Raw genomic sequence first — 17,159 nt, forward strand, 5'->3', positions numbered from 1 at the left:
ACATTCACCACAAATCACCCTTCTCTTCCTGGGATAATGCTACCCACTCTTTGCAATGTATACACTTTGTCTGCATCTCCTGTGTGAGGAATTCACAAACTTCAGTGCCTGTGACTCTCCCTTTTCTCAACTCCTATAGCCGATTACTGTCTATACTACAAGGTCATTAACGACAGGCATTGAGAAAAGTATATAAAGAAACAAATATAACACAGCTGTGTCACACTAGGGAATAATATATGCTAAGATCATGGGTGTGTTTTTGTGTGTGTAGGACACACACATATGGATATAACAATTATTCAGAGGTGCACCATGCTCTCCTCCCCAGCACCATTCTCTGGGCACATAAAACTGTCTTCTGAAAACTACTGGAAGGTGACTGCTTCCTTTAGCTGCATTCCTTCACTCATCCTCCAGGGGGTGACTTCTCAAGTGGCTGAGACTGAGTGAAGGAAAGAACTCAGACGTCTGGGCACCCTCCCTTCTACTTCTGGCCTCAGTATTATTTATTTTTCTTTCCCATGAAAGAATATTTCAGCAGCAAAAGTAATTGGAGACCTGATTATAGCTGACCCTGACCATAATTTAAGCTCCTCCAACCCAGCATCCCTGAGAATAAAGCCAAGATTTAGCTCCTTGTCTACAGTCTGCATTTAGTTCCTCACCCATAGCAAAGCTAGCCCTGATTTCCTTCATAGCAGTAATATGCGCAACTCAAAGATCCATTTCCCAGATTGCAGCTAAGGCTGACCACGGACACTAAAGTAGAATTCAGTGGCCTTGGACAACTGAGACAACTCTTTGCCTGGGTTGCCTCCATCAGGAGCCATGACCTTGTGCCCTCCTCAACCTGCTGAGAACACATACATGATGGTCCCATGGTGAAAAAAGCATGTTAAAACAAATTAATAATATCACCAGATCTCTCTGACTTCATGTCTCCCACTAAGGGGTAGGACAGGCAGGCCTTAAAATACCTGGGTAGAAAGCAAAAGGAAAAATAAGAGGAAAGCAGACACTCTAATCCAGTGATCGCGGCTGGCTTTTTTACGGTATCAAAGGAAAGAGAACAACTTAAGAACTGGGATAAATGTAAAAATTAACTTTCATTGAAAGTTGAGAAAAAACAAAGAAAATTCAAATTCTGGCAACACAGTCTCATTGTTGCGTCATAAATTACTCAAAGTTGGGAAGCTTCGAAAGCTGATGGCTCTTGGCAAGCACCTTGACAGAGGGATGGATCTTTGCTAGGACCCTTTGGGCCTGGTTTTGAAGCAACAATAGAAGCTTCATGCAGGAGCCTGTTTCTTCAGCTGAAACCAAGGTGGAGAGGAATGCCAGACTGCCTCTATGAGGCCGACTACATAGGTCTAAGAAACACCTTTATAAGAAGCAACAGAAAAATCCCTGCTACAAGAGTCAAGGTTTTGAGTGCTAAGAACCAAAACTCAAGAAAGAATTTGAAAATAAGAAGTTTTAAGTATGCATATCAATGATTATTGTTCAATTAAATTCAGTAATTTAACTAGAAAATTCATTTAAATGCCTTAATTTTGTTCACTATGTCCCTGGTTTATTCTTAAGGTAGGATTACCTTCACAATATTTTGACTTTGAAGGATTTTAATCTCATTATTAAAAGCACAGTTGGCTAAAAATGAAAAGAAACAGAAACAGTGATTATGTAAAACACCGCTTCTCAAAGATCCAAGTGCATAAAATCCCTCTGGATCTTGTTAAAATGCAGGTTCTGGGGATCCCTGGGTGGCGCAGCGGTTTGGCGCCTGCCTTTGGCCCAGGGCGCGATCCTGGAGACCCGGGATCGAATCCCACGTTGGGCTCCCGGTGCATGGAGCCTGCTTCTCCCTCTGCCTGTGTCTCTGCCTCTCTCTCTCTCTCTCTCTCTCTCTCTCTCTCTCTGTGACTGTCATAAATAAATAAAAATTTTTAAAAAATGCAGGTTCTGATTCAGCAGGTCTGAATGGGACCCGCATTCTGCATTTCTAATAAGCCCTCAGCGGCTGCTGCTGCAGCTACTGGTCCCTGGACCACCTTTGGAATAGCAAGGATGCAGAGGGTTAAACATATCTAAGCTACAAGATGATGTGACTGCTCCTGGGATAGCTGGGGAATCATGATATTGGACTCCTAGGTGCTGTGGACATCAGGTGTTCTTCAGGATACTACACTTTACACCCCTTTTCTGAGAAGCTACAAACCTCTGCAGTTGCCTGCCTATGGTCTCTGTCCTCTTCTTTTCCCGTGACTCTCTTTCTCCTCTCCTTCTCTTGAAAGGCAACAAGGGCAGAGAGAGGCACTCTTCCTCCTTTCCTCACCCCAGCCCTCAGAATCAAGCTATTCTATTGTGTGATTCCTGCCACTGTAGGCAGTTACTTCCTGAGAAGTTAAAGAGAATACCAAGTAGAGCCAACCCAAGAGAAGAAGAAAATTTAAAGCCTCTCAGCTTTCCCATTAAGTTTTGGATTGTGGTTTTATTGCCTTCTTTTGATTCGGCTTTCCACCATTTCTGACTGGCATTTTTATTTACAATCTAAGTGTTCCTTTAATACCAGTGGCTCTTAGAAAGCTGCAACATCGTTCTGTATCCACTGAAGATACAGAAAACCCCAGAAAAAGCTGCATAATCAACAGAAGCATAACTTGTTATGAGCCAGTCGAAGAGCTAAGGTTACAAGACAACCAGGTGAACTAATTTAGAGAATGGCATGGACCTCCAAGGACAGATGGGACACACAGACTGTCGCCTTTGACAGAGTGCTGTCGGAGAAAGTAGTCATCATAAAAGCAGGGAGGAAGAAAACAGCCAAAATGTTCATGAGTCCTCAAGGGCTAGTGTGTGCTAGCATGACAGTATGGAGTCCCTGGGAGCCTCTTTCAAGCTTGTTTTCCCATAGGTTTCCAGTGCTACTCCTGAGAAGGATTAAGGGCAGGGTCGGAGACAGAAGAGTGATCCTTTAGAAGGACCAAGAAACCCATCCACTTCTCACAACTTTATTCCACGTTAAGCAAGAGGTGTTTTTTTTTTTTTTTTAAAGATTTTATTTATTTATTCATGAGAGACACAGAGAGAGGGAGAGGCAGAGACACAGGCAGAGGGAGAAGCAGGCTCCATGCAGGGAGCCTGACGTGAGACTTGATCCCAGGTCTCCAGGATCAGGCCCTGGGCTGAAGGCGGTACTAAACTGCTGAGCCACCCGGGCTGCCCAAGCAAGAGTTTTAAACCACTGGGAAAGGAGCAGAAAACCTTCCTACTCCGAAGATCCAAGCAAAGATCCACCGATTCTTGAGAAAGGCAGAAGCAAAAGCTATCTGCCCTGATGGACGGACAACAAACTCTCAAATTCAGAATCTGGTCCTGACACAAAGAAGAGGTCTGCTATAACCCATGGAGGGGCAGGAAGCCGTCTCCCGCTAAGACACCCAGAGACACAAGGCAGAGATTGGCTGCCATGAAGAAGAGGAGGAACAGAGACAAAGGTCAGGTCCCAAAGTGTAGACACACAGGCCTGCCCAAGACTGAGGCTGGACCAGCAGAACTGACAACCCCACCACCACTGCCACTGCATTACACTGAGCACTGAGCAAGAACACTCTACACCTAGGTGAGCACCAACGTGGAGAGATTCAGTGGAGCAGGTGTGGCAGGTCTGCTGAAAGCAGAGAATGGAGTTTGACAGTGGGAAAAGCCCTCTGGCACACCAGCCACACTAAGCATAAGGTAACTACTGGCCACCAGTGGAGAATGGTGGAGTCTAGTGGACTGAAGGTAACTACAGCAACCAGAAGCTCAACCCCACCCTACTAAGTCTCTACTAACTACCGATCTTGTCATCTGCTAACAAGATTAACACAACTCCTTGTAAGGATTTCTTAGGACACAAAACTGATACCCATAAAAGAAAAAGATTGATAACTTGAAAGCTGAACTTCGTGAAAAATAAAAACTTCTGTTCTTTTAATGACACTTTTAAGAATATGAAGAAACAAGCCACAGACTGGCAAAAGGTATTTGCAAGCACATGTTTGATCTAGGGTTTATATCCCTAATATATTCAATTATGGATCAGTAACAGAAAGGTAATGTAAGTTTAAAAATGGGTGAACAATTTGAACAGACACTTCACCAAAGAAGATATACAGACAGTAAACAAGCATATGAAATGGTGTTCACATTATTAATCACTGGGGAAATGAGAATGAAAGCTACAATGAGGTACCACTGTATACCAACACAAAATGCTAAAATTACAAAGACTAATTAATATCAAGTGCTGGGAGGCTGTGGAACATCTAAACTTTCATGTATTGATGACTGAAATGCAAAATGATACAGTTACTTTTAAAACAGCCAGAGGAATTTTTCTCAAATAGTACTAAAAATATAGTTGCTATACTTACCACATGATCCAATAATCCTACTTCTAGTAACTTAAAACATATATCTATACAAAGATCCATTAACTAAAGATTATAGTAGCTTTATTCATATAACCAAAAACTACAAACAATCCATGTTCATTAATTGATGAATGGATGAACACATTGTGGTACATTCACACAATGGAATTCTACTTAGCAATAGAAAAGAAAAAAACTATTGATATAGGCAAAAACATGCATGAATCTCAAAACTTTATGCTAAATGAAAGAAGTCTGAAACGAAAGTCTACATACTCTGCAACTTCACTTACATATTATGAAAAGAGAAAATTCTGGGACAGACATCAGATCAGTAGTTGTCAGGGCTGCCACTAGGGAAAGTACATCTACTGCCAAGGAACGCACTTTCAGGTGTTGGCTATCCTCTGCATTGTTACTCTGGTGGTTACATGATTTTATACATTTGCTGAAACTTATCAAATCATAAATTTCAAGAGAGTGCATTTTACTGTGTGTTAATTATTCCTCAGAAGGCCAAACCAAAATAAATAAACAGATAAATTGTACAAAAGGATGCTGCTTGGTCAAGTTGTATCCACAAAGAAAAATTAATCTTGACCCTCTACTTCACATCATACACAATAAAATCAATTTCAGATGTATTATAAATCAAAATGTAAAAGTGAAATAATATAGCTTTCAGGAGGAAACAGAAAACATCTTTCTGAACTTAGAATAAGACCAAGATTTCTTAAATAGGACACATAGTGTCAACCACAAAAGAAAAAAGCCATTTTACCTTTGTACCAGTTGCACCATTTTAAAGGAATTTAAGAGAGTGAAAGGTAAACCACAGGAAAAAGAGAATATATTTACAACACATACATCTAGCAAAAGCTCAAATCCAAAATACATATTATTAAAAATGTCTACAATTCAATTAGAAAGATGATTCAATAAGACAATTCAATTTTTTTCAAAAGACATGAATATTCACCTCAATATTTTTTAAGATTTGAAAGGGACTTTCATAAAACAAAGTACACAGTTAATTAACATATGAAAATGTACTCAACTATATCAGTCAGGGAAATACAAATTAAAACTACAATATGATTCTACACACCTACCAACAGAGCTTTATTTTTTTATTTTTTTTTATTTTTTTTTATTTTTATGATAGTCACAGAGAGAGACAGAGAGAGAGGCGGAGACATAGGCAGAGGGAGAAGCAGGCTCCATACACTGGGAGCCCGACGTGGGATTCGATCCCGGGCCTACCAGGATCGCGCCCTGGGCCAAAGGCAGGCGCTAAACCGCTGCGCCACCCAGGGATCCCCCAACAGAGCTTTAATAAAAAAAACAACCAATCAAACAAACAAAACAAAAAATATCTTGTATTAGAAAAAATATGGAAAATCAGAACCATCACATATTCCTGATGGACATGTAAATTTTTAAATTAATGCAAACATTTTGAAAAACTCTTTGATAGAGTTTGATACAGCTGAACATATACCTACTCCAAGACTCAGAAATTCCCTTCCTGTATACAAAACCAACAGAAATTGTAAAGATAGCCAAAACCAAAACTTACCAAAACTGACTCAAGAAGAAATATAAAATCTAAATAAATCAGAAATTAAAACAGTAGGTGAAATTCTTCCCTCAAAGAAAACACCATGCCCCGACTGTTTTAGTGTCAAGTATCATCACCCAATCAAGTAGCCAGTAATTCTAATACTTTGAAAACCATTCCTGACAGGGAAAATACTAGACAGGAAAATTTTAGCCAATCTCAGGACATAATTTAGAAACTACATCTCACTGAGTACAGAAAGGATAAAGTACATTGACCAAGTTGGATTTATCTTAGCAATGCAAGATAGCTTAACACTTGAAAATCCATACATGTAAATTACTATGAGTAAAATTTTTATCAAAGGATAAAAATCATTTGATCACCTCAGTAGATTAGCAAAACATTCAATAAAATTCAATGTGCAGGTGAACTAATTTACTTTTTTAAAAGTCTTTTTAAAGATTTATTTATTTATTCTTCATTTCTTCTTTATTTTTTTTAATTTAAATTCAATTTGCCAACATATGGTATAACACCATTGCTCATCATATCATGTGCTCTCCTTAATGAGGGTCACCCAGTTATCCCATTCCCCCTGCCCAGCAACCATCAGTTTGTTTCCCAGATTTAACATGGTTAAATGTTTTATTTGTCTTCCTCTCTAATTTTTCCCCATTCAGTTTCCCCCATTCCCTTATGGTCCCTTGTGCTATTTCTTATATTCCACATATGAGTGAAACCATATAATTGTCTTTCTCAGATTGACTTATTTCACTTAGCATAATGAGCTAATTTACTTTTAATCAACTAGGAGTAGGAAAGAAACTTCTTAATCTGATAAAGAATATTGGTAAAATATCTCCATCAAATTATCTACCATAATTGATTTGATACAATTTAACTACTGTTAGATGTTTGGATTCTCTCCTCTTTGTTTCATTTGGCTACTATAATTTATGTTGTGATAAACATCTTTGTGCTTGTTAATAAAGTTGCCTAACCTCTCTGTGCCTCAATTTCCTCATGTACAAGATGGGAATAAGGCAGCAGCTGACTCCTAGGGCCATGCAAGGATAAGATAAGATGCTGAATTTAGGTCTTAGGGAGTCTTGGGAGAGAAGTGTGGCTTATAAATCTGAAAACTTGGGACGCCTGGGTGGCTCAGTGGTTGAGCATCTGCCTTTGGCGTGATCCTGGGGTCCCGGGATCGAGTCTCACATCGGGTTCCCTGCGGGGAGCCTGCTTCTCCCTCTGCCTGTGTCTCGGCCTCTCACTATGTATCTCTCATGAATAAATGAATAAAGCCTTTAAAATAAATAAATAAATCTGAAAACTTTTGTTCTGTATTTACCTGGTGGCAGATTTCTCAAAGCACGCTGTAGGCTCAAGTCAGAAGAAGTCACTCTGTCAAAAACAAAGAAAGTTCTTGTTTTAGGTTGTCAGGAACTAAGGGTATGATGTGGAATGCAGCCAGTGATGGGAACTATCACTTGCTCCAGGATTCTCCTGCATAATTGATAACTTCTGTCCCTCCTAATCTCCTTCCCTTTAATCAAGTGAGAATGGCTACTACATGTTCTTTGCATCTGCTCTTGACCTATAGCATTCCATTTTTTCACAGCAGCCAGAAAGATGATTCTAAAATTTAACCATGATACACCATACCCCTCCTGAAACCCCTTCACAGCTTCCTCTTACTTTGGGCAACTTCTTTATTATGTCCTAGAAAGTCTTTCATTATCTGATGCCCATCTACTTCTCTAGCTCTGTTTCTCATCTCTGCTCCAGCTATACTGTACTTCCTTCAGCTTCTCCTTCCCTGCCACTTCTCTGCTTTCATACACATTGTTCTCTCCTCTACTAGGATGACCTCTTCCCCTCCCCCACTCACCTCCACCTGACTTATTCCTACTTTCCTTCCATTCTGCACTCAAGTGTTACTTCCTCAGTCAGCCATCTACTCCGCTGGACCATCTTAAGTTTCTCCATTTACACTTCAAAGAAGTCGGCACTCTTCTGTAACATCATTCATGCAACTACTAATTCAGTATATCTTGCCTTACCTGTGAGCCCAGGAATCACAGTTGTTTTGTTCACAGCTATATCTTTATGCCTCACCCAGGCCTGTTCTTACAGTAAAACTTAATAAATATTTATAGAATAAAAGAATTACTAAACTAATCCCTCACTTCTTAACTTTCTAACTTATCTTTTGATTCATGCTGCCAATTTAAAAGACTTTCTACTTTACTACTACATATCATTGATTATTAAGATTCATTGATTGTAAGAGACAATGCTGCTTCATATAGCGATAAGGGAAAGAAAATCGGCTGCACAATAAACTGTGATGCAACACTATGATTTAGAATTTTTATTTCATACTTATTTAAAGAGCTCTACTGGACTTATGTAAGACCTGAGTTTTATCATATCAGTATAAAAGGAAAACATGAAAAAGTGGGTGGAATAAATTGCTATGCAAATTTACTTTGGTTTAGGTATTCACATTCAGAAGCCACTCTTTGAATCATATTTGACACATATTTGAGTGTATTTTCCTACACAATACTGTCCTCTCTGCCACCAAGAGCTTTAGTAATGCAACATTTCCTAAAAGAGAACTCATGTATTATATTTGGGATTTTCTTCTAAGCTTTTGATACTTTTCCGTAAGTGTTGGCAAGAAAATCTTACTAATAGATGCCATAGGATTTCAGTCAACACTTAGGACTTAGATTCCTTTTTCAGATCCCTCAAAGGGATCGCTGACTGAAACAAGACAGGGTTGCAGTTGTCTTGTCATGCTACCAGAACTACCAAGTTCACACATGCCCAGACAATGTAACTACAGCACAACTGCCACCTGACCAATTGCAACAAAAGGTGCTTTTGGTTGTAGACACATTCTGGTAACAGAGTTTCAAAATGTGAGAAAAATAAAACTTGTCTTAGAATCAACAAAATACGAGAGGTTAAAAAAGACTCTTCAGATAATTTAGGAAAGTTCATAAAAGGAAGAATGCAAATTCTCTCTCTCTCTCTCTCTCTCACACACACACACACACACACACACACATATACACACACACACACACACACAGTCAAAAGCATAACCAGAAATTTTGACTTGTCACACACTGAAATAGGGAGATAGGTGCTCTAGGCACTGGGCTGAGGGGTAGAGGATAAATTTAGCCACCCTCCTCCAGCCAGGCCTTGGCATTGGTGCTTCCACCATGGAGTAAGAAGGCATTTCTCAACTTTCCACTAGTCCAGCCATGCCCTCATGGACAGAGTCCTTCCCAAGGTGTGTCCTCTCCCTAATTGCTTTTTAGCCTATTAAAATACTTTTTTTTCCTTCTTATTCTGTGTGTATGATTAAAAGATATGAGAGAGATCTACCTACTTAACAGACTTTCAGCCATATAATACAGTGTTGTTAACTAGAGGCACAACGTGGTATAGCAGGTTCTCTAGAACTTGTCATTCTTGTATAATTGAATATACTTCTTGTAAGTGGAATCACACAGGACTGCCTTATTTCACTTAGGATAATTCCCTCAAGGTTCATCCATGTTGTTGCAAATGACAGGATTTCTTTCTTTTTAGGCCAAACACTATTCCATTATAGGAATATACCTGTAAAATACCATTTTTGAGAACACCATCTTAAAGTAAAAGGAAAATTCTTAGAAATGTGCCATCATGTTAGAGCAGACCAAACTATAGTGCCAGAGGTTCCCTCATTCCCAATCCAGGATTTCAGGGTCTTGGGGTCTCAATGTATGAATGCTCAACTATGCAGGGAAAAGGAGCAGAAAAGAGATACCACCGGAAAATCCAGTGGGCCTCTCTGTGAGCCAGTTTCCTCATCTGTAAAACAGTCATATTCAGGGTCCCAGGAAGAAAGAGATTACACACTCAAATGGAGTTTTAATGAAGGGGTTATTTGGACAGGGTTAAGGAAACTGCCAACAAATAGTGAAGTAGATACTTTCTAATGGCCAAATCCAAGGGGAAGCCAGAGGGCAGATAAACTCATTGGTGTGATCCTTGGAGATCCCTGTCCCTGGGCTCAGAACAACATGGAGTAGGGGCAAGACTAGACCTCGGAAGACGGAGAAGACCCAGTACGCATCATCTCTGTGTTCCCATAGAATTCCAATATTCTACGACCATTTTGGTACAGAACTAAGCTTTGCTACAGTAAGAAGAAAAATTCTGTTTACTCCAAAGATTTGAGGATAATCCACCAGGATGCATTTTCTCATCATTCTGTGTGCATAGCTCAGATAACAGCACTCATTTGTTGCTCTTGGAAACAGCTCAGATTAAGAACATTGCACTAAGCAGTCCCTGTTTTCCTTTAACTGAGCTCTTACAAATATAGCAGGATTCTGTTTGGAGCTAGTAATTGATGTTTCCCCCTCCTCGTCTTATCCCCTGAGACCCTCCCTTTTTCCAGAAGGAGGATCCTGTAGTGTCCATCACCTCACAGAAGAGATGTTCCTGCAGGGGCAGAGAAGATTTTTGGCTTCCTAAACCCCAGCACTTAGTCTCAGAACACAGACAACAGAGCCAGAGCAATGCTTACCACCTGCTTCTGCCCCTAACCCCATACCCAGAGGATTATTCTGTTAAGAGAGAAAGGACTGAGCAGACATATGTTCCCTGAGCACAGGGCTCCCAAATCCTTTCCCTACAAGCTGAGATGGTAAACAGTAAATTTCCCTCTTCTCACTCAAACTCATTTTCAAATCTTTCCTACTTTTCCTACCTAGGCCATGCTCCAGGTCCCACCTCACCTACCCAACACTGGCTCTCCGGTGGCAGCGAAGACTACAGGCCTCAGGAGTCACAGGGATGCTCAGTCCTATGAGACAAGTGTGAGATTTTTAATTGCAAGAATCAAGGATCCTTTCAAAAGTTTCATTTTGAAAAATGGTTGCTTCTAGGGAAGTTCCCAGTATCATCTGTTCCAAGGAGTCGGGCAAAGGTGCTGACCAGTTTCTAGCATCTCTGCTTTCCTGAATTTGGAGGCAATGCCATGCTCTAAAATGCATGGAGTTTTGCTGTAACTGTTCTGTAGACATCCAACTGGGCAGCACTGGCCATTAGAGAGGTGTCACACAGTGCTGTGAAAGCTCTCTCAGAAGAGGGGAGTCACACTGGGTTAGGATAAAAACCCATTTGGAAAAAAATAAAAATAAGTTTTCTGAGTAAAACATGTCATTTCTCCTTTCAGAGGAATTAGGCTATTTCCAAGTGGTGCCATACTGTGAAAAAAACTTCTGGCAAATAAACTAAAAGAAAGAGGGAGGCTGCCATTCTGCCCATTTGGAAGGGCGACTGTAGGTGGGCTGGAGAATTCAATAACTGTCTGGATGACTGTGGCTAAATTGCTTAACCTTTCTGTGTTTCATTTTTCTCATGTGCAAAAATGCCAGAGTTCAGATTAAGATAATTTTGACGTCCCTTCCAACTCTAAGAATATATGACTTTCAAGCGGGAAAGGGACTTTCCAGTTCAGAGTCCAAGGATTTGCTATTGAAAAATGAAGCAAAGAAAGAAGAAAGCACTGCCATTATCAGCCAAGGGGGCTGTAAGTCTGACAAATAACAGAAAAGAAGTGCTCTGTGGATCCTGTCACTTGACACGTTATGGCTGCATTCCCATCTTGGATGATACCATACGAATGGGCTATTCCATGCATCTCAAGAATGCCCCGACCATATTAGGAATACTCCTAAGTGGCTCCTCTGTGACATTACACAGTACTGTTCCTGACATGGCCATTTCAGTCAGCTTCAGACTCAACTCTAGATGAAAATATTACAGTTGGATGATTTGTCAAGTGCTAAGTCTAATCCTTGCAGCTCTTTTTTCAGAGTCCTTAAAAAGAAGAGTGCCAGATGTTATACTTGTATATTTAATTGGAAACTGAATGGGGGAAAAAACAAAACGCAGCAAGCCTAGTTGTAATATTTAACTGTTTTTGAAAAACCACCATCTAAACATACCAAAAATAACATATTTTCAAAACCGTGACAAGTCAAACGTCTCTCGAATACAAAAAAATAAGTCAGTCATGAGCCATTCAGAGTAAAGCAATCTGTCAGTTGTAAAATATAAGTACTCCTTTATAAGTAGCTTGCGTGTTTCCAACTCTCAATAAATACCATGCTAACATATCAAAAATGTTCAGAGAGAATTCCATCAGTGTCAGAAAACACTAATTAATCAGTTACTTGGTTAACATCAGCCTGGATCTCCCACAAGCACTTAGCACGTATCATCTATTCTCTGGCTATCCCTTTCTACTTATCACACAAGCCAGGAACCTGAACATTATTTAATACTCTTCCTCTCATCAATAACCAAATTGGTCTCCTATTCTCTGTCCCTACTTCTATTACCTAGATCAAGCCCTCACCCTCTATCTACTGTGGGCAATTTCAAGGTCTTTTAGCCTTCAATGTCTTCAATTAATTCAACTATCCTTGACATTTATCTTTTTCAAATACACATTTGATATGTCATTTGCCTGCTCAGGCCCACTCTTAAATGGGTAACTTACAGGAAGGATTTAAACTTCAACATGTTGTCCCCCCCTCATACTCCATGCTCCAGCCTTGTCACACTGCTTATAGTTTTCCAATGATTGTGATATCCAGGTCTCTATGTCCTCTAATCAAGCAACTCCTCCCCATCCCACCTCCAAAAGGGTCCATCTAACAATTCTGCTTCTTTCAAGATGAAAATTCCCCCTTGAGCCAACGCAGTCTGTCCCTTACCTCTCTCTTCACCTGATACTCTCCCCATTCTCCACTGCTCAGCACCAGCTGTACCAGCCCTCTGGAGGGTCTGCTTCCCTCCTCCAGGCAGCCATTTGTACACATTGGAGGCCCTTTTCTAACTACTCTGCACTTACCTAACTTGAACTCATTCTTTGGGTCTCAAGTTCAATATGACTCCCTGTGAGAGACCTTCTCTAACCTCCCAAAAGAAAATCTGGTTCTGCTACACATTCTGTAGACTACTCTTCTTTTCCCTATTGTACCTAATCATGGCTGATGGTTATATGTTTATCATTGTGGTTATTCATTCTAAGCCCATTACCCTCAATGGACACTTACCTCTGTGAAGTAGAGACGGTTCAGGTCCAAAGTTTACCTCCAAAGGCTAGCACAGTGCCTAGCACACAATAAAAGTTTTTCAACCAACTCATGGTACTGTGAGCTTCACTTACTTTGTAAAAGTTCCTTCCATTCCTCTCCAAGCCCCCACATCTTAAAGCTACTGGGTCGGGTGGGTTATCGGGAGGAACCTTGGTCTTTCTAAAGCCTGGGACCATCTTGCAAGGCACCCACTTTTCCTCCCACCTTTCCTTTACTCCAGCCCATTAACTCATCTCAGATTCTCCATCACTCAATTATAAAAAGCAAAGAGCAGACCTGGCAAAGATGGAACTATCTTTAGAGAATTGGAGAGGAAAAAGAAACTGAGTGGGTAAAAGCAAAATTCTCCGAGGAAGAAAAGGGGCAGAATTTCAAACACTGCATGTTTACAGTACGTATTACTTAAGCACACACACCCTGTATACACACACAGAGACGGCAAGATCAAAAGAGGTAGAAGAAGCACAATGGATCAAATGGCTTCCGGTCTTAAAACCTGCTTAAGAGCATTTCGATATGGACTATATATTGGGTGATTTGGAAATTATTGTTAATTGGCTTGGGTATAATCATGACACTGCAGTTATGTAGAATAATGTCCCTGTTGTCAGGAGAAGCATGTGGAAGTATTTAGGGGTGAAATATCATGATGTTCTTAACCTACATTCAAGTGGGTCAAAAAAAGAATGTGCATATTTATAGATCAATTCCACTTGAACACAAACTTAATCCAATGTGTGTATCTGTGGAACAAACAAGAGAGAGAAAGCACATGCAGCAAAATGAAGAAGCTGTGACTAATGTACTATTCTGTCAACTTCTCTGTAGGTCAATTTTAAAAATAAAAAGGAATGAAAAAGAAATAATAATAAGTAAGGAAATAAAGTCCCTTTTATGTATCCACTAAATATTCTCCTTTGAAGCTCTAACTGCATTGACCTGAGGGGGAAACAATGTCCACACCTTTTCATATTGAGATGGTCTATGAAGCCCTCAGGGAACCCAGGCTTCTGATAGAAAAGTAACAGCTTCTGGGCAGTGCCAGTAGGAGGGTAGAACAGGGAAGACTCAAACTAATCTCTTCAGCATTTCCTGATGGCCTCCGCACAGTGGCCCCTGCACAGGCAGTCTCCTTTCTATGAACTTCTTTGCCCTTGTACTGCCCCTCCTGATAAATGACCAGAGATTCAAACATTGGTATGAATGCAGCCCCCAATCCTCCAGTAACTTATTCTAAGAGTGACTACTTAATTTATTATTCAAATGAACATACTTTTGATAGTGAAAAAGGATGCTAACAGACAGGATGCTAGGACTATCCCAGGAAAACTGGAACTATCTCAGGGATATTTGGATATATGGTCATCCTATTTATCTCCCTTGAGCGGATATATTAGACAAATACATAAATCATGGTAATAGCAATGTTCATTTAATCATGTAACAAAATAACACAAAACAACTGCCATCCATAAATTGCTTGGAGTTCAAAGGTAGGATAAAGTAATTCCTTTGGAGGAATCAAGAAGAAATTCATGAAGGAGCAACATTTTTCAAATTGATCTTAAACAATAATTGTATTTCTGTACATAGAGTTGGAAGGGAAGGTCATTCCAAATGGAAAAAAACTGTAAGCACAAAGGCCAAAGTAGTAAAGCATAACAGTATGCCAGGAAAATGGAAGCAATCTAATGTAGCTGATCTGAAGAGGTATCCATTGGAAAGACAGGAGACGAGCCTGGAGAGGTAAATTGAAACCACAGTGAAAAGTGTGTGCTCAGTCCATTAAGCAACAAATAGTCATTGAGGGTTTTTGAGAAGGACAGTAATAAGGCCATGGAGGGCCTTGAATGTCAAACTAAAGACTTAAGGCCAGAGAATCAAAAAGATCTTTTATTGAACAGTTTTCTACAATAAGAACACCCACAAGTGTAAACTTATATTAGCCAGTCTGCAAACATGAATGATATAAACCAAAAGGAAATTGTCACAGTAACTGATATCATAAGCTTTAAAACCACTTTTGTTCTCTCTTGTTGATAGTTCTGATTTTGTCTGCTGGGTTGAGTATTACTTCTGTCAGATTTTCTTGGAGCCCTATTGCCAGAAAGCCTGTGTCACAGAAACAGAAATGAGAGTTTAAATGTTCAGAATTGTCCAAGCTTGAGAAGATGAAAACTGAAAACACAGCACTTGAGCTAAAGGAAAAGCAGCTACCAAAAGAGGAGGGATGTGATAAGTTTTCTTTGAAGATGGGAAATTACATTTTGAAGGCAAAGTTAATTTTAATGCAAATTCTTCTACCTCACACACAAAAAAGCCCGAGGCAATCTCATATTTAATAAGATTAATTAAATTTTCCCTGAAGGTTAATTTATAGATATTTATTGGATTACATAGAGAATTTCAGGGGGGAATAATTAAAAGACAATGTTTCAACTGTTTTCAGTTTTATTACAGATATCTGACTAGACAAGAGCACATGCCTCATAGAAGAATACGTCATTACAGAGAAAACTATTAATACCAAATCTTCCCGGAAAAGGTGAACAACACTGGCAAAGCAATCTAATTTCCAGAGAGAATGGCCCAACAGGAAGCTAGGGCTCTGGTCTCTAAATACAAAGCTTAGAGTATTTGTAAACAGAAAGCACATATTCCCTATCTATAGAGGGTGTGCCCTGTTTAAAAACTATTCATAAATGAATGAAGAAAAGGCTGATCTAGAAACTAACTCTTAAATTTTCAATCCATGGAGTTTTATATCTACAAGGACATCTGGGGAAAGTAAAGAGGAGCCAATTTTAAAAGGCTGCCACTGGGCTTTGAGCTTTCAAAAAGATAATTGCCACTAAATGCAGCCCATCGAACATGCCTACATCCATAAGTCACACATGCCTATACATCTTTGGAGGATGAAAGGAGACAAATTCATTATTTTAAAACCTGATAAATAAAGAAGAATAATCAAATGTTTTTCTTGTCTTTCCTATATGAACTATACCACTGGGTGACCAAAAATAGAGGAAGGGAAACAATTTTTTATAAAAGTATTCCTCCTGATAAATGAAAAAAATAGCCTAAACTAGAATATCACCATTTTACTAATCCTAATAAATAAGTAAGTCCTTTAAGTATTGAGCATCAACAATTGTTAGCTTTACAAAAAGAGGGGTGAGACAGATATTATATGCTTCCTGATGGAATAATACTCCTCTAATATTGCCAAAAAAACTGTATCTGAGTCTGGTCGAACCTCAAAATCAACCTTGCAGAAAATACAGAAGACAAAGGAACACAGTAAAATGTATCAAGACTCGCAATCAGGGCAGCCCCGGTGGCTCAGCGGTTTAGTGCTGCCTTCAGCCAGGGGTGTGATCCTGGAGACCCGGGATCAAGTCCCACGTCGGGCTCCCTGCGTGGAGCCTGCTTCTCCCTCTGCCTGTGTCTCTGCCTCTCTCTCTCTCTCTCTCTCTGTGTGTCTGTCATGAATAAATAAATGAAAAATCTTAAAAAAAAAAAAAAAAGACTCACAATCAGCAAAATCCAGAGTATGAAAAACACTACAGGTCAACGGACTGGATACATTCACACCTAAACTATACAGAAAAGAAAAAGATGGAGTGGGAATCTATATTAAAAGAAAGGTGCACCAATTTTTTAAATGAGTGAATATTTTTAAAAGCTATTATCTAAGGATACATGTTTGGGTGATTGCTATAAAAGTGAATAATGGTCATTCACAAAGGAAAGTAGAAGGACTACAATTGAGAATGGGCACTTGGAAAGGGCTTCTGGAGTGGGTAGAAAATTTCAATTTCCTGAATGGCATGGTCATTATAAATATTTTGCCTTATGGACATTTATTATGCTATATATTTGATTTGGAAAGGGGGTGTCTTTCTGTGCTTTGTTTTACAATAAGGTTGCTTAATTTAAAGAAAGAAGAAAGAAATTTCCAATAAATTCCTCAGAAGCATGAAAAAGCATCTA

The 17,159-nt window shown here is 39.5% G+C and overlaps 1 protein-coding gene across 13 annotated transcripts in view; it reads right to left on the reverse strand.

The window, feature by feature from the left end:
- The window catches only part of NCALD (neurocalcin delta), a 370,180-nt gene that overhangs the window by 248,211 nt on the left and 104,810 nt on the right, over window positions 1-17,159 (reverse strand). For 8 of the 13 annotated variants that reach the window (XM_025450975.3, XM_025450978.3, XM_035712638.2 and 5 more), the window contains exon 2: window positions 7,337-7,389. The gene's annotated coding sequence lies outside the window, so the exon portion shown is untranslated. Of the gene's footprint in view, window positions 1-6,000; window positions 6,030-7,336; window positions 7,390-10,797; window positions 10,855-17,159 lie in introns of those variants that run through there. The other 5 variants (XM_049093290.1, XM_049093293.1, XM_049093291.1 and 2 more) reach the window with 2 other exon arrangements.

The sequence above is a fragment of the Canis lupus genome, chromosome 13, assembly GCF_003254725.2.
Source record: "Canis lupus dingo isolate Sandy chromosome 13, ASM325472v2, whole genome shotgun sequence".
NCBI lineage: Eukaryota > Metazoa > Chordata > Mammalia > Carnivora > Canidae > Canis > Canis lupus.